Source organism: Notamacropus eugenii, chromosome 4, assembly GCF_028372415.1.
Source record: "Notamacropus eugenii isolate mMacEug1 chromosome 4, mMacEug1.pri_v2, whole genome shotgun sequence".
Lineage (NCBI taxonomy): Eukaryota > Metazoa > Chordata > Mammalia > Diprotodontia > Macropodidae > Notamacropus > Notamacropus eugenii.
The window spans coordinates 123500689-123524164 of NC_092875.1; the positions used below are offsets into that span (position 1 = coordinate 123500689).

Below are 23476 nucleotides of genomic sequence, written 5' to 3' on the forward strand. Positions count from 1 at the left end.
TCTGTACTTTTGTCATTCGGTTATTCTTTTCTTGAAACCAGAAGTATGTTACCCATTTCTGCTCTCTCTTGCCCCCTACCCCACCTAGAGAGGTTAGAATAGAATTTTCTCTCCAGAACGCATGTATCTGGACAAAAACTGAATAACCTAGTTAAGTATTCTGGTGTTTAATTTAGTAGATGCCAAACATCTGGATATTTGGATGTATCCTGATGTTTCACTTATTTTTTTCCATTTTTCATCCAGATGTTTGACATCATGTGGTTATATCACCTAATGTCTCTGAAAAAAGTTCCATAAAGATTATCCCTCTCCAGAATGGAAAGCAAAAGGCTGAGAGGAGAGAGGAAATAAGTCTATAAAATCATGAGGAGCATGAATGGGATGAATATTAACTCGATCACAAAATTTCTGAATCCTTATACTTGGGCAGATTCCTTGAAAGATAGATTTAGGAGCAAAAGGAAGCACTACTTGATCACATAGAGAGTAAACATATGGAAATCATTACCCCAAGAGGTAGTAGAGGCTGAAAATATAAACAGATTCAAAAAAGATTTATACAAATTCATGGATGACAGATGTGAATTACTAAAGGGAATTCCGATGCTTTGGTTACATTCGTAACCTTCCGAGGTTGGTGTCAGAGAGGACAACCTTGACTACCTCTAACACATCTCTCGGTGCCACTATTATTTATAGATAGAAAGAGGACTTGTTTGGAATCTAAAGAGTAAAGAGAAAAAAATCTGAGTGCTGAAGTATCAATGTGACCATAGGCATATTATTGTACTCCTTTGGACTCAACTTTCTCATCTTTTAAGGTAGGAATTGGATGAGATAATTGTAAAGATTCTTTCTAGCTCTGACATTGCCTTTTTCTGCTAAGCTATGCATTAACCATATATAATATGGAAATCTTAGGGTTCTAATGCTTATCAATGGACACTGACAAATTTTCGATATCAGAAACGATATTTGAGGCAACTCCAGGGGGAAATAAATAACGATGGGAAGCATTTTGATGAAACCTTAATAGTAAATAACCTATTCAAACTACTACTACTACTGCTACTAATACTACTACTACTAGTAATAATAACTAATGTTTCTATTTCTATTTAAGGTTTGCAAAACATTTTAAAATTATCTCATCTAATCTTCACAACAACCCTGAGACACAGATGCTATTATTGTTCCCATTTTACAGTTGAGGAAACTGAGGCATCTCAAGACTAGTAAGAGTCTGAGGTAAGACTAGAACGCAGTCTTCCTAACTGCAGATCTCTCACTCTATCACCTTTGTGTTGATTAAGATCAGGGAGAGGAGATTCAGTTTTGGGAATTTGCTAATAAAAATAAAAAGTATATATGTATATACATATATATGTGCATGCATGTAGACACATGTCTATATATGTATGTATGGAGAGAGAGAGAAAGCAAGAGAGACAGAGAGAGAGAGAGACAGAGAGACAGACAGAGAGAAAGAGAGAGAATTGACAACTTGTAGTCAATGAAGAACTGTCTTTAGAGTCAGAAAGAGTTGGCTTCCAGTTCAAGCTCTCACACCTATTAGTTGTATGACCTTGGACAAATCACTTAACCTCTCCATGACCCAGGCCATTCTTCAAAACTATAAGTCAAGGGTTGGCAAACTTTTTATATAAAGACACAGTAAATATTTTAGGCTTTGCAGACCAAGGGGCAAATCCAACGATATAGGAACTTATATAATAAAAGAAAAGAAAATTCACAAAATTTTATTGATGAAGTTGAAACTATAAGAATGATGATGATGATGGGATACAATTTTTTGTAATGCAGATATGCTAATGAGAAAAAAGGACTTATTTGGGGGATAACATTCTGCTTTATTGGAGCTCAAAGTTAGTGTTATAAAATTATTTGCAAATGTCCACTTATTAATGTTGATCTGTAATAAGATTTTATGTGTTTGATATTTGAAAATGTCTTTTCACGCAGATAGAAACTGCCAAATATTGATATCAATACACAAGCACATGATTTTAATTGAGCATATTCATTGCTTAGAAGATATTTATAGCATTCTATTAGATTCTTCTCTTTATTTCTACTTTTTAGAAACTATCATTATATTATAGATTAATCACTTCCAATAGAAGATGAGTTAGAAGCCCTTCAATTGCACAGGTACATGAATTTGAAATAAGGACATTTCTTTTGTATTTGCATTAAGGTCTGAAAAATTCTATTAAAATTATATTTTGAGATCAGATAAAAAATATAGCCACCTCAAATTTGTGTGGGAATGTAAATCCCAACTCTTATCCTACCTTTTGATAACAAGGTAAGTGGATAAAGCAACTTGACTTTACTTATGATTCAAACAATATCTGGTGTCATCACATTGGCTTTTTTCAAAATATAAGGGTTTTTTGTAAATATATTTAATTATTTTATTATATATTTCCCAATGTCATTTAAAAAATGACCTTAAAAAATGAGTCCTAATTTTTCTCCCTCCTGCCCCTTCTCTGTCCCTTGAGAATACACGCAATATGATATTGATTAAGCATGTTAAGTCATGCAAAACATATGTTCATATTAGCCATGCAAAGTAGAAGTTTCATGGATAATTGCTGTTTTAACATATAACTTTATGTAGAATTCACTAAGAAATTTAATCAAGTCAACGGCAAAATCTAATTTCTAGTCATTCAGCATTCAGTGTTAATGGCTGATGGTGGTTCTTAGCATTCAGAAAAATAAATGTTTTTCTTGTCCTGAAGCTCAGATATCATAATGAAACTTTCATCTTCTTCTCTTAATTTTCCATTCTGGATATGCAATGCTAATAAAAAATTCATAAAATATCACAGTATGGTCATATATGTGGTACGGGAAACATTAATGAATTGTAATGGAGTCCCTGTGACGTGAGGTGCCCTGAGTAGCAATGTGAAACCATGGGAGTTTCATACATGCCACAGTCTCTATTATATCTCCTCAGCGCTATCTTTTAGTGAGAAAGCAGCCATTGGCAATACATTAAAAATGAGAATGGCTCTCTTCCAAAAAGATTTTATTTATGGGCACTGAAATGTGAATTTTATGAGCTTTACATGTCTCAAAATATTATTGTTCTCTTGATGTTTTTCAATCATTTAAAATTTTAAAAATAAAATCTTATATTATAGGCTATACATAAACAGGTGGCATGCCAAATTTTGGCCCTCTTACCATACTATTCTGACTCACGCTATAAACTGTAGAACAGTTGTTCATTTGCAAAGATAGAGTTTCCTCACCAGGATTCCCCTATGTTACTGAACTCACAGATCCAGACTTCCACCCAGGGCTCTTGTGGAAATATCTGACTTTAGTTCATTTCTAACTCTCATCTGTGTATCTTCTGTTTCCTTGACAGCTTCAGACTAATAAGGCAGAGAGAATATAATGAGTTTATCAAAGATTATGATAAGGATTTTTACCAGAGCACATAGAGCCAAGGAAAAATTTCCCTCTCAAAAGGTCAGCTTTCCCTGGAGATGCACAGTGCTGATGCATAAGTATAGTGTCAAACTTGAGATGATTCCCCCACCTTCCAACCAGATGGGGGAAAAAGAAAAGAAAACAAAAAAACTAGGTGCTGAAAAGACTGAAAACTCTTTCTTTTGTAGATTCTACTTTCCTTAGGAGCTAAACTGTCTAGATGACTCACAGAATGAATGAAGGACAAGGTTCCCTTCCCATTGTGATTGGATGCCTTCTAGCTCTTCAGCTCAAGCACCCATAGCTCTTAGGCATGGTCTAGGAATTCACTCCATTGCTCTATCATTGAGATTGACTAGATGCTGCCCCTACTGAGGCTTGGAAGCTCCATCTCTCTGTTGTCACTCCATTCTAGGTCTGTAGTTGCCAGTTAATTTTCACTATGCCCCAGCCATGGCTACTTCCCTTGTTACTGGCACTGCTATTGCCTCTGCCACCACCACTACTGCTTTCTCAGGGAAGTGGCATCAGTTTTTTAGAATAGACTGCTCAGGTCATCATGTCTTGGTGCTAATCAACACACTTCCAAGCTAGTAATTTTCCTTACACTTGTGCTGGCACACAAAAAGGGGTCTCTTAGGCAACTGTTAACGACTCACAGAGTAGCACTATTCTCATTATTCTCCAGTTCTTATTCCAAAATGAATTAGGAGAACTAAAATTCATTCATCTTTTCCATACTTCTGGGTACAGATTATGTCTGTACCCAGAATCAGTAACTCCCTTCAAAACTTTTTGAGTTTGAGGATAAATATTAACTCTCATTTCTTTCACAATAAATAGAGCCCTAGACCTGGAGTTAGAAAGATCTGAATTCAAATCTAGCCTCAGATACTTGCAAGCTGTGTGAGCCTGGTCAAGTCACTTAACCTCTGTGTGTCTCAGTTTTCTTAACTGTAAAATAAAAATTAGGACAGCATCTACCCTCCAGGATGGTTGTGAGAATTAAATGAGATAATATTTGCAAAACATATAGTACCATAACTAGTAAATTCTCATTTCCTTTTAAATTGTAAGACTATACATTTATCTCTATCACTTTTCATCTTGATAAATTCAGCCTAGATATTTTTGGATGTGGACTCTGTCATTCAATATGCTAACTGTCCCTTATAGCTCTGTATTAGCATCAAATATGAGTATTATACTGTTTACCTTTGTCTAAATCATTGGTTAAAAATGCTAAAAAACACAAAGCCAAACAGAGATCCCTGGTGTGCTCCACTAAAGACCTTTCTCTAAGCTTACATGGAATTAGGAATGATTAATTTCGTCTAACAGTTACTTTTCAGGTATAAAATCTGACCTGTTGCATATTGCTTTACCACATCACTACCATCCAAGGCCTTAGAAAGAGAGATGGGACCAAGAGAAGGCTAAGGAAATATTTTCTTGTCCTCTAGAGTTTACAGCATACTCAAAGGGTAAGGTAGGAAGACAGATTGATGTAATTAGTACATTCTGAATGAAGGCATCATGACACAGAAAGAAAAGTACAAGTTCTGAATTCAGAAGACCTGGATTCAAATCCAGTCTCTGACATTACCTATGCTACTCTGAGAGTAACCTCATTGGCCTCCAAAATGAATGGATGAGCTATCATCTGGGGTCCCTTCCTGCTCTAAATCTATGTTCCTACAACTCACATCAAGAGGATCTGAGGAGCTCAAAATGATGTTAGGCTTTCACATCCCAATTATTCAAAAGAGTTAAGAATGGAGTAAATAGAATTGGGAAGCTGACTAGGCAAAGGGTTCAAGTTGTCAGATGGACTCTGAAAGGTCACAGGTCCATCTAGTAGTTGTGGAACCAGGGAAACATTCAGTGCCTAGCTGGCTAAGAACACCAAGGGCATATGTTCAGTAAAATGCCTGAGAGTCCTTGCTGTAGGAACTGACTAAGGACACCAAGGGCATATGTTTGGTGATTATGCCTGAGAGACCCTTCAGATAGGTCCTCAATTCCATTTGGGTTATCCGGATTTCATCCATCAGTGTTGTATTCTGAGGAATGTGACCCACCATGGTGGGGCAGAGGAAAAGAGCTATCTGAAGTTATCTGAAAGTGAAATATGACAACTTCCTGAAATTGGGTCCTATAATTACAGAACTCCAACTGGCGTTCTACAAAGTATTTATAGAGAAGTCCAATTTCTTCATTTTTCAGGTGAGGAAACAACCTCCTGGAGGCTAAGGGACTGGTCCAATGTAGTCCAAGGTCACATAGGTATTAAGCAATAGAGGCTGTTCTGAGATTTTCCCTTTGTATCACTCCTTGTGTAAAGAACTAGAATAGGTTACAAACCAGACCCTTCTTTTTTTGTTCTCTTTTGTCATTGTTCACTCAATCAGTCAAGTCCATCTCTTTGCTACCAATCCCATTTGGTGTTTTCCTGGCAAAGATATTGGATTGGTTTATCATTCCTTCTCTAGCTCATTTTACAGATGAGGAAACTGAGGGAAATAGGGCTAAATGACTTGACCAGGGTCACACAGTCAGTAAATATCTGAGGCCAAATTTGAACACAGGTCCTCCTAACAGCCAGCATGCTATCTACTGCACAACTCATCTGACTGCACTTCAGGGGACAAAAGTTGATCCCCAATCCTCAGCCCCCATCCCACCACCTCTGCCTCTAGCATGATGGAGACTTGCAACAATCCCCAGATGAGCCCTGAGTTCTGCACATTCTCACCTCCAAATTCTAGGATCTACTGTGAATCCTCCTTGTGAACTACAGGAGAGGGAATACAAATATGCAATTTTAATAATTTTCTTCTGTATTCAATGCCTTGGAAACAAAATATTTATAGAGGTTTGGGAGCTCTCTAAGGCAGTGAAACTTTGGTAGTGGTATCTTCTTTTACATAGAAGATTGTAACAGTACCCCCCCACACACACTTTTTACAAAATATTCTACATGAATAATTTTCTTAGTTTGTATTTTATTCAAATAAAATAATTTATTACATTTTATAACAACACAGATAAATCTCACATAATAAAAATGATGTATTTATGCAGATATTTATTGATAAAATCCTTTATAATTTTCATATTTATATTTCATATGAAATAATAATCCTTAGTAGCATTTCTTTTTTTAATCACTAATATGCACTTGTTTTTGGTGTCTAAAAAAGTAGCATCATTGAGGACATTGCTCTCCACAATTCTTTCTCTAATCTGATTCAGATTGATATTTTGCCTTTATTTTTTAAATTTATTTTTTTTTAGTTTGTGACATTCACTTCCCTAAAATTTTGAGTTTTAAATTTTCTTCCTTTCCCTCCCTTCCTCTCTCACCAAAGAAGCACACAATCTAATATAGGCTCTACATATATTCATTCATATTAAACATATTTTCACATTAATCATATTGTAAAGAAGAATTAGAACCAATGGGAGGAGCCACAAGAAAGAAGAAAAAGACAAAAGAACAGAAAAAAGAGTAAATAGCATGCTTCAATCTGCATTCAGACTCCATAGCTCTTTCTCTGGATATGGATAGCATTTTCTTTTGGAGTCCTTTGGAGTTTTCTTAGATCCTTGCATTGCTGAGAACAGTCAAGTCTATTGAAGCTAGACATCGCACAATGTTGCTGTTACTGTGCACAATGTTCTCCTGGTTCTGCTATCTTCAGTCAGCATCAGTTCATATAAGTCTTTCCAGGTTTTTCTGAAGTCTACCTACTCATCATTTCTCATAGCACAATAGTATTCCATTATATTCATATACCACAACTTGTTCAGCCTTTCCCCAATTGATGGAAACCTCTCAATTTCCAATTTTATTTTACACAAATCAGATGTTACAACCTAAAGAAAAAGAAAAAATATTTTTACAAACCAGAGAACTCTTTATCTATCCAGTGCCAAAACAATGGAAGATTATCAGGTTCAAATGCTCTTCTTCAGAGTATTGAATCTTAAATTAAGAAAAGAGACTTCAGAGGCCATCTAGTTCTTCCATCTCCATTTTGCAGATGAAGAAACTGAGATCCAGAGACTTGTTTCAGCCACACATGTATCTAAGCAAGCAAGTCAAAATATCACCCTCCTGATGTAACTGGTCCTCTTCAAGAATAAAGGACAGATAGCGAACAGTATTAGGCAGTTAGATGGCAGAGTGGATATAGCAAGGAACTTGTAGTCAGGAAGATTTGAATTCAGTCGTGCCTCAGAAACCTACAAATGATGGAACCATGGGCAAGTTACCTTCTCTATTTGTCAGTTTCCTCATCTGTGAAATGGGAATAATAATGAAATCCAATAGAGCTGCTGTGAAAATCAAATGAGCTGGCTACTATTAGATTTTATACTATGAAAGAAGAGAAAAAGAAAAGAAAGGAATAACGGTCTTATATGTGAGTCTTCGTGCTTTCTTAATAGAACTTTCTTTAGCTGTTAGAATGTTATGTTTTATGACTAATGTGGAAATATATTTTGCATGACTTCACATGTATAATGGGCATCATATTTCTTATTTTCTCAATGGAAGGGTGGGGGCAAAAGGGATAGAGAGAATTTGGAATTCAAAATGTTTTAAAAATGAATGTTAAAAATGAAAAAATAGGCCTTCTTGGTTTAAACTTTGAAAATGGTTATGTTTCAGAATGAAAAATTGAACAAGAGTAAAAAAATTAAGTAACTAAATGTACAATAGTACTGTCCCCTAAAGGAGAAAATTTGAACCCAGGGAACCCGCTAATCAGCAACTGCTCTTGGGAAGAAGGAGTGAAACCACTTCTTTTAACATGGTGGTTGCCTGGAAACTTATAACCAATTTTCTCATGGTTGATATTGACTAGACCTTCTCATATTCTCATGAGAAGTTTCTCACGTTCCTCATGAGAAACAAAACAAAATATAAAGCATCCTATTCTAAAATAAAAGGCCAGAAAGCATCATAGTCACACCCGTAATGCCTCAGTCCAAATATGAATTCAGAATTCAGTTCTAAGTGACCTTCTCAAATTTTTTTTTTTCTGGTTGAGAAACTCGACATTACTCATGAAAAAGGAGCATCATAGCAGCAAAGCCATTACTTTTAATATTCTGGTATTCTTGCTTTGTAAATTCAAAGTAAAACTCAGATTTGTTGTTTTCCGAGGTGACCCTGAAAAGGAAATGCTCTAAAAAGGGATAAAAAAAAGGAATTGTGAAACATGATCCTTAAAAATTTTCAAGGGAGCATTGAAATCTGAACATTTTACACCGGAAAATATTAATGTGGGAATAATATAGTTAGATTTACTGTCTGTGCACAACCACCCTAGCTACAACTCACCCATACAACAAAAGTCTGAAAAGACTAATGCAATTCATTTCACAGAAGGAAATATTGGCTTTCCTCCTCTCTCTCTAGGCAGGACTTTGCAGCCAAAATAAACAGAACCCTTATTTAGAGACTGGTCAGTGGATCTAGGAAGGAGAAATAGACAGTCCTCAGTAAGTTAGGCCAACAATTTAGCTGGAGGTACTGGATGTGTTGTCTATGATGATCAAATTCTCCCAGCTATGGTTTATCCTGGGGCTATCTTTTTCTTAATACTGCTTCTGATGGAAAAATGGGCTTAGCAAAGGAGACCAAAAAGTACCAAGTAAGGCTCAAATATCAAACTGAAGTTTTGAAGTGAGAACGAAATATATGTTTGGCTTTTGTTTTATAGGATTAGACAAAATTTATATTCTCCTGGAGCCTATTTGAGCATTCAAATTGAAGGTAGCTGAAAATGAATGTGAAATGAGCCTTGAATAAAAGGAGGGGTGGAGAGTCTTGGAACAGGGTTTTCTAGAGTTAGGAATAAGATTTTGCTTTTTGATGGAAACAGCCCCCTTCTTCTCAAAATCTAGCGAGCCCCCCATACTCTTCATGTTTTGAACTCATCTATAAATTTCCAAAGAACCATGAGGAAGACCCAGTGGGGGTGTGGGTAGGCTTCTAAAGAGAGATTTTCCTGGAAATTAATCTAAGACTTAAGAAATAGTTTCTGACTCTAAGCAAGACAGCTTTCAAACCATAAGACTTAGAAAATGTTTGGAAAAATAAGCCTTAGAATTCTCTGAAGAAGAAAAAAGAAAGAGAACTGTTGACAGCTTTAAGTAATTTGAGATTTTATGATAAAATAATATCTCTTGAGATGGCTGTTTGGTCACATCTACATGGGAAGCTGTCAGTAAACTGCCTTGTCATAATGCCATCCCCTATGTCTTTGCAGAAGTGGTTCCCCCATTCCTGGAATACATATTGCCCTTGCCTCCCACTTCATAGAATCATTTAAAGTACAACTAAGGTGTCACGCTTTATAATGGAGTTTTTGCAAATTTCCCAAGTTATTACCTCTTTTCTTTTGGAATTACTTTGAAAGGATAGATACTTAGATAGACATACATATATATATATATATATATATATATATATATATATATATAGATAGATAGATAGATAGATATATACACATATCTATATATACATATGCATATATATTCATAGGTATGTGCATTGTCAAGTATGTATCATATGTATGACATATATAAAACCACACATATTGCATCATATTCTCACTGTATGTATATACATGCATATGCATATGTGTATATGTATATCCTCCCAATAGAATGTAAACTCTTTAAAGGCAAGGTCTGTTTTGTTTTTGTCTTTTATTATAGATTTTCAGTATACTTTGAAATCTGATATTGCTAGGAATCTTCCATTCCACTTAAAAATTTATTTCCCTTTAGATTCTTGACTTTTTCATCCTCCAGATGAATAGTGTATCATTTTTTATGATTCTATAAAGCACATATTTAGTGGTTTGATATAATGCTGAATCTTCATTTTAATTTAGGTTGACATTTTTATTATATTGGCATAACACAATTATAAGCAAATAATATGTTTATTTGTCTGTAGATAATATTTTTGTTTTGGCAGCAAAAGCTATTTAACTGTGTATCCTCAGCAACTAGCACATTTAGTGATTATTGTTTCCACATTCACAACGGTTCATCCATAAGCGTGCACACACACACATACACACACAGATGTGTGAAGATGTCACTGATTCCATTACAAAGATAGAGGCTTCTTAACTTTGAAATAACAGCAAGAAAATAAATTTTTTAAAAGTAGATGCTAACTGATGTTATGAAGAAAAAAATACTTGCTATGGGTAAGATAATACGAAGACTGGAGTACTGAAGGTTGGAAAGAGGTAATTTTTACTCATGAAATCTATTTTTCCTTTCGAGGCTACAGCAAAACTATTGTCCAAAGTTGAGGTGAGCCTGTATGATCTGGGAATTAATGGACTAAAAAAACCATCAATATAAAAGGTTTATTTATTTTTTTCCTTTTACTTCCAATGAGTCTGGAAGTCTTATCTTAGAGAATAATGAGCTATTATAAATTTTTTTTATACCAAGAAGTAGAATTGTCCTGGGATTGCAGAAATTCTCAAATGTAGATGCAATTCTGCAACCTGACTTTGAACCATGTCACATATCAGAATATTCAGAAATATATCTAATATATCTAATATATCTAAGAAGTGTAGGAGAAAAAAATACTTCAGTGGACTAAGACAAAGCCCTTTGAAAACCTATCGACTACAGTCAAGGCTAGATTTGGGAAAATGTACTGTTCATCAAAGGTTTACTTAATAGCCAATGTGTTTGGCTTCAGGCAAAATTTACCTCTCTGTAACTTCTATTGCAAAGCTCCTAGCTCTGCTCTTTAAGGATAAACAGAGCAAGTTTCACACGCTTTCTACAAGGTAATTCTTCAAGTTCTTAAATATTACTAAAAAAAAAAAAACTTTCTAAGTTTTTTTTTTTTTAATGTATCTGTGCAGTGGAAAGCCACTAAATCCTTTTTGCCTCAGTTTCCTCATCTGTAAAATGAGCTAGAGAAGGAAACGGCAAGCCACTCCAATATCTTTGCCAAGAAAACCCCAAATGGGGTCACGAAGAATCAGATATAACTGGAAAGACTGAGCAGCAAGAAGTAGATATGTGTATGTATCAGCAAGCATCCTGGTGAACGCAACATGGTCTGCTGGCACAGGTTCTTGGATCTGCTTTTCAAAAAGGATAGCAACTTCCGGGGGTTCAACAACCTTCTTTAACTGCATTCACCAAGAGAGAAAAGACAAGCAGAGGAAATAAAGGCCAACAGACAGGGCTTCCAACCATCTGACCATAAGCACATACATCACAGATCAGTAGACAAATGCAACTATCTGACCATTACATACATACATAGTTACCAGAGAGAGAAGCACCAACATTTGGCTTTTCAAAGCCAGAGGAGGGCTCCTTAACAGCTACGCAGAGCCTCTTCTGGCACATGAACCTTCTTCCAAAGAGTAAGGCCCCAAAGCACAACCTTACCTCAGAGAATATATACACTCTTCAGAGCCGGAGGGCATCAGGACACTCCTGACCCAGTGCCTCATTAGAAATTAGCAAAAGGTGTGGGCCTTGCTACAAAACCAGCCTCACAACACTAGTTGTGCCTACCTGTGTCTCTCTCTCCTCTGCCCCAACAGCCCTCACCAACTTCCTCCCAGTTCTATTCCACCTTTCTTGATCCACCCATTCTGCACCTGCTCCCACCAGAGGCTTCATGTGATTCAGACTCATGTGGCTTAGGCTTCCATGTGGCTTAAGCAGGCTACATAGGCCTATTAATGAAGACAGAGATCTTCCCATTCCTTTAAAATATACATAAAATACATGAACAATATAATGTGCTGTATATGTATATGTAGGTATTATTTATGTTCGTACAAATACACAAATGCGTAAATATGTGCATGCACATATGTGTGTAGGTACATATATGTACATCTATATATATGCATATGTGCGTGCATATGTACATATACATATGTGTGTATGTGTGTGTATATGTATTTTTTCCCCCCCGAAGTCTAAGAATTCATATCAAAGGCAAAGTAGACATATATTTCAGGTTCCAGTAAATGCATTCTCAGGCTTGTTGCCTGAGCTTTTAGATATTCTTCCACAGGTACATTATAATTTCTTTCACTTCTAAAAGTTTTGTCACAGCCTTTTAAGAAAATGTTCCAGAAAAAAAAACCAGTATAAAACAGAAAGCTTATTTTAAAGCTCTCTGGCTTACTCAACTACCAGATAGACATATGTTTTGGATAGAGACAGCTGTTTTTCCTGGCTCTTCTGAGTATTTAGGCAGACAAATCCTCAAAGGCAGCAGCAGTTAAAGATGAGTATATAGCCAGCTTCTCTAAACGGAAGTTGGTAATATGAGTGGAATTTTCTTATGCCAAGTGCACAGTATTTTTTCTGATTTCAAAAATGGTCTTTATCTTGTACAGTGGAATCATTACTAATGCTGGTACTATTTTGAAAGGCATGAAATTCTTATTCAGGGAGAACATGTGAATCTCGCAGTGGAACCAGACAAAACTCTCATGAATGATCGCTTTGGGGAAGTCTTGGTTTATGCAGTGACATTTTTGTCCCATCTTAGGTATCAGAAATTCTACCCCAGTTTTAGCAGATGGAGTCATTTGTAACCGTGAAGGGTAGGAAAGGCTAACTTCAATATTTTCTGCTAGTTTGACAATGAATCTGTTGCCTTATGTGGATATTATGTTGTCATGGTGAAAGCTTCATATTTTTTAGGAATAAATTCCCCTAAATAAGGAAAAGTACAATGATCCATCAACTGAATTGTTAATATTAACAAAGGAATAAAGTTGAATTGAATGGCTCATCTCTCTCTGATAGACTTGATTTGTGAACTCTGAGCACAGTTGGAATAAAAAGCCATTTATCAACAACATCTTATGTTGAGAATATGCTCACCCCACTAACGCTTTGTTAGAGAAGGCCCAGTTCATTCTTTCCTATCAGTAGTTGCCCTCTCAAAGTTGAATTTGTGTCAGAGATAATCATTTCTTGATGACAAGCATGAATGAATTCTCCTGAAAAAGTTAAGAATATTTCTCTGACCTTTCAAATTTCTTTGTGCCCTAGTTGCTTTTGCAAAGTCATCCTGGATGTCTAGTTTTGGAGCGATCAGACATTTGATGCCAGATTTTGAAAGATCCTCAGACTGCCAAGAAATATTTTTCTAATTAATTATCTCATGGAAAGATCAACAACAAGAACAAAAAACCCCAAAAAGATCTAGCAGGTATCTCTGTATTCCCGAAGTCTAGAACAATGCCTATACGTAGTAATATTTAAAAATCAATTCATAAATACTTGTTTCAATTTTTAAAAATGATAAAAATCCTACTTAGGAACTAAGGATATTTTCCCCTCCAGGTCACTCCAAGCACCCCAGGAAGTAGTGGATAAAGTGCTGAATTTGGATACAGAAAGATGATTGGAATCTCACCTCTGACATTAGCTGTATGACCCTGAGTGAGTTATTTCAACTGCTTTACAAGTTCAATTTTTTTCTTCTGTAAAATAGGAGTAATTATTATGCCTATATGTAAATGTTGTTCATTCTTCATTTTGAAGAGGACCAATGATATAACAGCTGAATAGATCAACGGGTCTGGAGTCAGGAAGATAAGAGTTCCAGTTTAGCCTCAGACACTTCTCAGCTGTGTGACCCTAAGCAAGTACCTTAGCCCTGTTTGCCTCAGTTTCCTCATCTATAAAATGAGCTGGAGAAGGAAATGGCAAACCACTCCAGTATCTTTGCCAAGAAAACTCCAGAGGGGATTACAAAGAGTCAGATGTGACTGAAAACAACTAAACAGCAACAAAATTATAATAGCAAGGATGAACCGAGTTAATGTTGAGTATTCGGCAAACTTTAAAATGCTGTATAAATGCTAGCTATTAATATTTCCCTGCAATGGAACAATATAATGGTATAAATGCATGACCTTTTTTGATTTTTAAAAGGCAAGTTTTATGGATACTTGAGAAAGCCTGCCTTTCTATAAGACTCATCTCTGTCTCTGTGATATCTGCTTCACCCAAAGAAGCACAGTTTTAGGAAGGAACTGCAATTTGTTCTTCAAGAAAAATGAAAAGATCTTCTATCTGAGCTTTAATATTTCCAGACGGCTAAAATATGAAGCACGCTTCCTCCTGATGTGTGGAGAGCTGAAGTTTCATTCAGCAGTAAGTGAACAAACTCTCCTTTTGCTTGTGTGGTGGTGGGTCAGTGAAACAATTGATTCGTCCTAGAATCTTTTTTGTCCTAGGCCCATACCTCTCATCCTCTACTTTCAGATCAGTCATGACCCTAGAGATCACCAGTTTTATTTCATATTATTTCATTTCTTTTCAGTGGTCTTGGAGCAATGGCTCAATTCTTTGGTTTCATTAATATTTTTTCAGTTAGAGGGCTTGGAAACTTGCAGAAAGTATCCCAAACTGTGGTGAAAAGGAAGAATGAAGTCGATTTACTTTCATAGATGCATATTAAGATTTCACTGCTGTAAGGCAAATGTGACTCTCCTCCCCACCCCCACTTTTCTCCCATTTGTCCTTGGAGCAGTTATTCTGCTAACGGTCTGCATGAATTCAACTTCTGTGAAGCCCTACAGTGATTAAAAAAATACTGTCTTGTTTTCAAGGTTAATAGATCAAGGATTATGGCTGGTCTCCAATTAGCTGGTTTAATTTATACACTGAATATAATACTTCGTCATTCCCTTTATTGGCAAGACACATTTTTCTTACCTATTGTATTTCAAATATTGTTACAATTGGTGTTTAGCTTGTAATTAATGGATGGTTCAGCTAAAAGGGTTGAAGAGTCAGAATCTGAGAGACTGGGTTCAAATCATGGTTTTGCCATGTACTGTGTGGCCTTATTACCATTGGGGGTGCCTAGTTTTTTCATCTAAAATGAGGAGATTGGATTAAACAATCTAGAAGGTCTCTTCCAGCCAGTGACATGGTGGAAAATGATCAACAACCCATTTACCAAAGAGGGAAGGAGGGAGGAACATATACAACACATCTTCAAGTTTGATCTGCCATTTTCTCTATCCCTTTCTTAAGCCTAGACAGTCATTTGAACAATAACCAAGCCCTGATGTGATATATTTGCATATTTCTGAGGTGCGAATGTCCACGATGAAAATTTAACAAAGTGATGTTCCTAAATGTTCCATCACACCCCTCCATTCATTTTTTAATCTACTTAGACTTTTTTGAGACTGATAGATGGAAAAGTAGATTTTGTTGGACATGGAGTCAGGAAATCTGACTAGCTATGTGACTGGGAAATTTACATAATCTTTCTCAAACTCTGTTTCTTTAAAATGGGAACAGTAACAGCACCTACCTCATAGGGTTGTTATGAAGGTCAGAGAAGATCATATCTGGAAAGTGCTTTGTAAATCTTAAAGCACTTTACAAATAGTAGCTATTATTATTTTTTTTTCTTCTATCTTGAACAAAGAGAATATTCCTTGATATTCTACAATCCAACTGAACCTATTTAGACATCTACTGTATTCTCTATATTACTATCCTAAAAATTATGGATAATATTGTGGCCTTGAAATCAGGAAATGTTGCAAATCTCATATCAAAGGATAACTAGATATGTGAGCCTGGGTAAATCAATTAACCTAAATAAATCTTAGTCTCCTCTAAATAAGGGCAGAGAAAGGTTCTTCCAGCTTGGGGATGGGGGGATGGGCTGGAAAGTTTGAAGATGAGGTTAAAAAATAGTGATTCTGATAAATTTGGAAGGATTATCTATTTTTTTTCTATTATGTCCCTGTATCCCCAAAACCACAAATAGCTGAGGGCTTCCTAGAGTTGTTAGTATAATTATTCTTAGCAATTAGGCTTTCTAGTCCCTCTAAAAGTGCCCTCCCTCCATTTCCTTTTCATATGAAACTTGGAGCTTTCACTGGGGAGTTCCAAGTGGACACAAATGCCACGGAGCAGCCGTTACAGAAATTACTTCCATATTCAAGAGAATCAGCCCTGCCCTGTGACTTCTATTATCCATCATCCCCTGGTGGTTGCTGAAATTTTCCTCCCACTTATAATAATAACTCACTTTGCTATAACACTCCAAAGTTTATACAGGGAATTTTTAACTACAATCTTGTGACATGGGCAGTGCAGGTATTATTATTTCCATTCTACATGAGGGAATACTAATGCCCAGGGAATTCAAGTGACTTGTCTGAGATCGCTCAGCTAAGCAGCTGGCAATCAGGATTCAAATCCAGGTCTCTCCAAATCCAGCATGCATTCTTTCTGCTTCATGACTCGCCATCTGAGCAGGGTATGCAGTGCTCAACTTCATTCAGTCCATCTTGTTTTACTTCTATCTTAGTACATAATGGAAGATCCTAGCTCATTTTCTAATTTCCAGATGGTTTATAAAGACAGTGATACAAGAATGCTGTTGTTTTTGCTCAGAAACTCAATGGAGACCCAGCCCCAGCAGTGTTTAGAGTGGCCCTTTCTAATCCTCCTAACGGAAACTGTTAACTCTGAAGCTAAAATCCAGTGGTTAAAAGTCCAGTCCCTGACTGAACATTCTATTCAGCAGTTAAATCAAAGTTCCCCACAGGGAGGATTATGAATCAAATGGTTAGAGCCAGTGTTTAAGGGGTTATTTGTATCCCAGAGGATAATCAGCCTCTCCTTGGGGGGAATCCACATACTGACAACCCACCCATGACTTCACACAAGGATGTTACTATTACTTGTTAATCAGTAAACTATTGGGTTTGACAATGGAGATCCTGCTCTGGCTTTATAGAGACTTTCAAGCCAGAACACTGCCTTGAACTCTTTTGTTTTAGGAGCTAGACACTGTTTTCTCCTGGGACATTTATGGTCCAGCTTTTGGTAAAAAAATCCCCTTAGCCCTATTTAGACTGATCATTAAGAAAATAAAACCCACTAACACAAAAAATCTCGGATCTTTTTAGGGTGGGTGATGGTCATAATACTTGGGTTACCTCATATAATTGTTAGGAGGAAAATGCTTTTAAGTGACCAAGAGATCAATTAATTAACAAATAGTGATTAGACTTTTATCATGTGCTAGGCATTGTGCTTGGGGGTGAGGAAAGGGACAAGAAAATAAAAGTCTCTGACCTTTATATTCTTTCAGGTAAGTATAGTGATGGTGAGGAGTGTAAAGCTGTAGGAGCATCAGAAAAGGTTTCGAGTAGAAGCATACAGTCACTATATAGTCGGTAAGCTGCAAAGTGCTATAGAGATATGAGCTATCATAAAGAGACCAATTAGTCATGACACTGGAAACATGTATTTTGGTTCTAGAATGATGAAACTGAATTGGTTTCTAGGACCCTAACAGGATCTCAGATCTGCTATATGCATACATACGTGCATACAATGAGAGGAGAAGTTCTGGAGCTGAGGTTATTGGAAAGATTTGAGAAACATTATGAACTTGGATGGTATAAGACCTCAGTTGCTTCCCTGGCCTGTAAAGGAGGATTCACTAAGGAGACCCAAAACCTCTGTCACAATCTCAAAGTTAAAGTTTGCACTAATGAGAAAAAGCCCTTTTTCCCCACTTAGTCCCATAGTCAGACTCACCTCACCCCCTTAACAGCAAGTCCAATCAATACTCCATTCCCTTAATGCCTGTCTCTGCTTCAGCCAGATAAGAACTTACACAAGATTTTATCAGTTTCCTGGACAATTCCACCCAAGTGGTGTGCAATATGCTCTGCATATCCTATCTTTATTGTATTTCTCCTCAATAAAGCTAGATATCATTAATTTATCTTTGCTGATTCAGTCTTATACCCTGGGCTTCCTTGTATGATACCTTGGAATCCCCAAACTAACCAAAAGCATAACAACTGTTGTGCTTTCAGTCCTGTGTGACCCCATTTGGGGTTTTCTTGGCAAAGTTACTGGAGTGGTTTCATTTCTTTCTTCAGCTCATTTTACATCTAAGGAAACTGAGGCAAACAGGGTTAAGTAACTTCCCCAGCTCATAAGTGCCTAAGGCCAACTTTGAACTCAGATCTTCTTGACTCCAGGCCTAGAACTCTATTCACTGTGCCACCAAGCTGCCCCTGACAAGATGGACTTCCCCTCCTAAAAATATCTTCCCCCCATTTCACTACACTGCAGACTGGGGATACAAACATTAGTGGTAAATGTCATTATTAGTTTGTTAACAAGGGATATTTGGTATCTTTTTTCTCTCAAAATGAATACTAATTAATTCAAAGAATTAATTTATTAATTAATTCTCAAATTTAATTCTAAGAACTGTCCATGTCTCAAAATCAAGGAAGGCACTAATAATGGGAGAAAACCCCTTTTTCCACTTAGTCAATCACAGGCTGCCCTCCCACCCCTTCATCAGCAAGAATCAATACAAATCCTTAAGTCCAGGATCCTCACTTCCTCCCCTCAATGCCTGCTCCTGCTTGACTCAGATACAATTCTTCCCTTGCCACCTTTTATTCATTTAATCTCCAAGGCAGAGAGAAAACTGTTTTTGTACAGTCCCTATTTCTAGAAATTGCACATCTTGTGTTGCAATGTCAAGTTATCTTGGAGGAATGAAAACCCCAAATTTCATAGGAAAAAGATGATTAGATCTCATTAAAAAAAATTCAATTAAAAAGTTAAATCATCAAACAAAATTTATGATTTAACTTACATGACAGGCATTTACTATTTAAAAGAGTTTTATTTTCAGGTGTAAACAGTTTTACAAACTATTATAGAATGATACCAAGTGGATGTCCTATGAAAAATTCATATGGATCGATGGTAACTCACACTCTTGTTCATAGTAATTTGGAAAGTTTATTGTTTTAAGTATATTAGTCTTCCTGGAGATTTTATTAATAGTACTGTGTTTATCAAACCTTTGTGTGTGTGTATGTGTGTGTGTGTGTGTGTGTGTGTGTGTGTGTGTGCCAAATGCAAACATAAAGATAAATTCTGGCTCAAAGGATCCCTTCTCGATTTGTCAGATCTGAAATAATAAAGGGTTATATTCTAATATGCTCAGCACTGAGCTTAGTATATTAAGCACGATATTGTTCAGTCTTTTAATTCATGTCTGACTCTTTGTGTACCCACTTGGGGTTTTCTTAGCAAAGACCCTGGAGAGGTTTGCTATTTCCTCCTCCAGGCCATTCTATGGATGAAGAAAGTGAGGCAAACAGGGTTAAGTGTCTTGCTCATGGTCACAGTTAATAAGCATCTGAGGACAGATCTGTATTTAGGTCTTCCAGACTCCCGACCTGGAGCTTTCTCCACTGTGCTACCTAGGGGCAGGTAGGTGGTACAGTGGATGGAGCACTGAGTTTAGAACCAGGAACACCCTTCTTCCCCAAATGGGGCCATGAAAAGTAGAAAATGACTGAAACAACTCAACAACAACAACACAAGTCGTCTGTGACCAATACATAACAATATCACCTTTAAATATTCCTATAAGCACATATTTCTAATTTCTCACTGTCATCTTTTCCCATTGAGTTTTTCAAAGCATTGTTGCTATAGATTCAGAATGGAATACACACACATACACATAACACACACAGACACACACAAACAAACACACACACACACACACATGCACGCACAAACTCGTAACAAGTTGCCTGTAACTGAAAACTTGAAAACTGACACCAATACCATCTACAACTTATTCACGTGTACTTATTTCCAGGGACAAGGATTTGTTTCATTCATTGAATTAATGCCAGTTCTAGAAAAATGATCTTTGAAAGGCAGTATTCGTGGGAAATGATATTGCAAGACTGCAAAAATGAAGAACAAATTCACCCGGTTTGAATCATCCATTTCTAGGCGCTTCCCTCTCCAGTTTATGCTATATTAAAATGTAGGGGTATATTTATACCAACACATATTCAACAGCTCCACAGCTAACAGAATCCTTCTCTATATGGGCAGGTGTGACTGGAAAACCTCTCCTTCCCACACTCTGGATCAAGTCCACCTTTGTTTGTGTTTGGGTAGATTCTCTCTATTTTGTGAGCTCCCTCAAAATGGCGTAAGGGAATATTGTTGTGTGTTGCTTCTAGGAAATCTAGAAAGACTGTGTGATGCAGAAGTAGGAAAAGAGGGTAGAAAGGAAAATTTTCTTAACAATTACAAGGCTTTACTGGCTTCCTTCAAAACTCAGCTCAGATCCCACCTTCTTCAAGAGGCCTTTTCCATTCCTTACTCTTCCCCCAGTACCTTCCCTCTAAGATCACCTCCCATTTACACTCTCTATACATGTATATATGTGTGTATATATATATATATGTTCATAATAATTAATCATAATAATAATTTATAGAGATAATACTGTAAGATTTGCAAATTCATTTTATTTCATTTGATCTTCACAGTACACCTTGACGTAGGTGCTATTACCTTTATTTTATAAATGAAGAAACTGAGATACAGAGAGATTAAATCACTAGCATCAAATAGCCAGTAGGGTAGATTTGAACTCAGGTCTTCTTGACTCCAAATCCACTGCTTGTACCCACATACAATCTAGAGAGTTATAAGTATAGATGTTGATATATAAATATGTTGTATATGTACATAATTGTTTACGTACTATCTCCTCCATTGAAATATGAGTTCTTTAAAGCAGGGATGTTGTTTTTGCCTTTCTTTTGTCTTTCTTTCCATGTCCAATCCATAGTACTGCTCCTGGCACATCATAGAAATTTAAGAAATACTGCTATCCCCAAAATGGAATGAAATGCCTATAAAAGTGGTAGGTTTCAGTGAGAAGATCATAGCGTCAGAATTGGAAAGAACCTAATAGGGCATCTCCTTCAAGCAAAATATAGATTGGTTGTTCATTAGGAATGTTATTTAGGACATTCTTGTAAGGCAAGAGTTAGGCTAGATGGCTGCTGAGGAATCTTCTAAGCTTCATACTCTAAAAAAGAACTATAACAGAAAGAATTATAGGCCAAGAGTCAGAAACCTTGATTATCCTATTACTACTTTTTCTTATTGTGTGATCCTGGGCAAGTCACCTAAGTTTTCAAAGCCTCATTTCCAAAAATGCGTAGTACCCACCTAAAGGATTGACATGGAGAGCACATAAGATCATGTAGCAAAGTGTTTTGTAAGCTTTAATGAACATATTCACTTACATAAATGTAAGTTGTTTTATTATTCTATCCATGCTGATAGTTATATAGGTGATTACCTTTAGAGTTGTGAAGGTGGTATTTTTCCCTTGGTAGTAGCCCCAGAGTTGCTTACCAATCTTAGAAACCCATTACTGATGATGGACTATTTTAAGTTGATTTTTAAAACCAATATGCCATCTATGTATATATCTGTGATGACACGTGCATTACTAGTTGTGTTGCAAGTGGTTTCTTTGATTATGAGTACTCAGTGAATTTGTGGTCCTGGTCATTATTATTTAGTTGTTAGGTAGATTGTGCCTTAGAGAATCACCTGCAAGGTACTACTTATGTCCCATGTTCTAAGAAGATAGTTAGAATTTTGAATTGAATTGAATCTAAGAATGAAGGGATCTCAGAGTTCATGTAATTTAATATTGAACAGGAATTTCCATTAGGACATTCCCTATAAGTGATTATCCAGTCTCTGCTTGAAGACTTCTAGTAAAGAAGATCCTTGATTATCTTTCAAACTAGTCCATTCCAAAATGGCAGACTAAAGGCTCCTGAGGTCTCCCAAATTCCTGTCCAAGCAACTTGAAAATAATACCTCAATAGGAATTCTAGAACCAATAAAAGGACAGGATGCAACAATTTTCCAGCCCAAGACAACTTAGAAGGTCAGCTAGAAAGGTCTGTTTCATTGGAGTGAGAGTGAACTGAGTGGCAGGCCATGCTTTGGGGACATGAGTATCTGTGGAGATCTTTGAAGCTTAGCCCCAGGGATGGTGAGGAGATTGAACAACTGGTCAGGAGATTACTGGGGACCCTTTGCTGGCATTTGGTGCAAGACTCTTGCATTTCCCACACAAAGTCCCAGGGGGAGGAAGAACACTAGCACTCCACAGTCTGTGGCCACAAGGGAGCTGGGAAGCTGGTTACAGTTCCAGGGCAGAAAAGAGTGTATGTAGCTGCTCACAGACTAGACCACAGGCCAGGAGAGCAGTGATCATACTCTTTTTTAGATCATACTACCTTGGAAGAACTGAAATAGCTGTGAAATCAGAAGAGAATTTGGAATTCAACATTTTAAAAAAAAGAATGTAAAAATTGTTTTTATATATGATTGGAAAAAATATTTAACAACTAAAAGAAAAAAGTAGTCAATTCCACTTGTGAACAATTCTCATTTTTAGGAAACTTTTCCTTACAACAAACTAAAACCTATACCTCTTTTTCTTAGTTGTGCCATCTTGTTGAGGAGAAATTATGATATCCAAGTGATGCCTTGGCTTGCATCTGAACCAGATTTAAGTGAGAAAGAGTTGCACAGTTATGAGTCTCACTTTCTCTTCCAGAGTCATTGAAATGCAGTGGCAAGACAAAAATCGGGCCATCATCTTCCTCATATGACCAAGTTTTAAGCACTCCACAGTGCCTGCTTCGGTCACCTTCATGGCCTTTGGGACAAACTGTTTTCATCTACCAAATCTACAGGGGGAAGTCTCCATGTATTTAAGGTAACTATCCCCCCAACTCACCAATGGGTCTGAGACCTGTCAGTCACCTTCCATCTGGTTTAGCCCAAGTGGCCACGGCCCATTACAGCTTCTCAGAGCCGTGTGTGTGTGTGTGTGTGTGTGTGTGTGTGTGTGTGTGTGTGTATGTGTTTATCCTTCGTTGCAGAAGAAGACCATGCCATCAGAGAAATGATGATATAACTTGCACTTGACTTTGTTTTGAGTGAGGAAGGGCTGTACAGGTCACCAGCCTCACTTCTCCTCCACAGCCATCTGAATCCAGTGGCCAGATATTCATCAGGATGACTGGAGATG

At 36.8% G+C, this 23476-nt stretch overlaps 1 long non-coding RNA gene across 2 annotated transcripts; it reads left to right on the forward strand.

Moving 5' to 3' along the window:
• Positions 1-1071: 1071 nt before the first annotated feature.
• LOC140500554 (uncharacterized) lies at positions 1072-23273 on the forward strand. 2 transcript variants are annotated; one of them, XR_011965788.1, is made up of 4 exons: positions 1072-1251; positions 13564-13723; positions 13858-13956; positions 23000-23273. It is a non-coding gene; the product is annotated as an uncharacterized lncRNA (long non-coding RNA). The 2 variants fall into 2 exon arrangements; XR_011965789.1 differs by lacking the exon at positions 1072-1251 and adding an exon at positions 2105-2175.
• Positions 23274-23476: the final 203 nt, after the last annotated feature.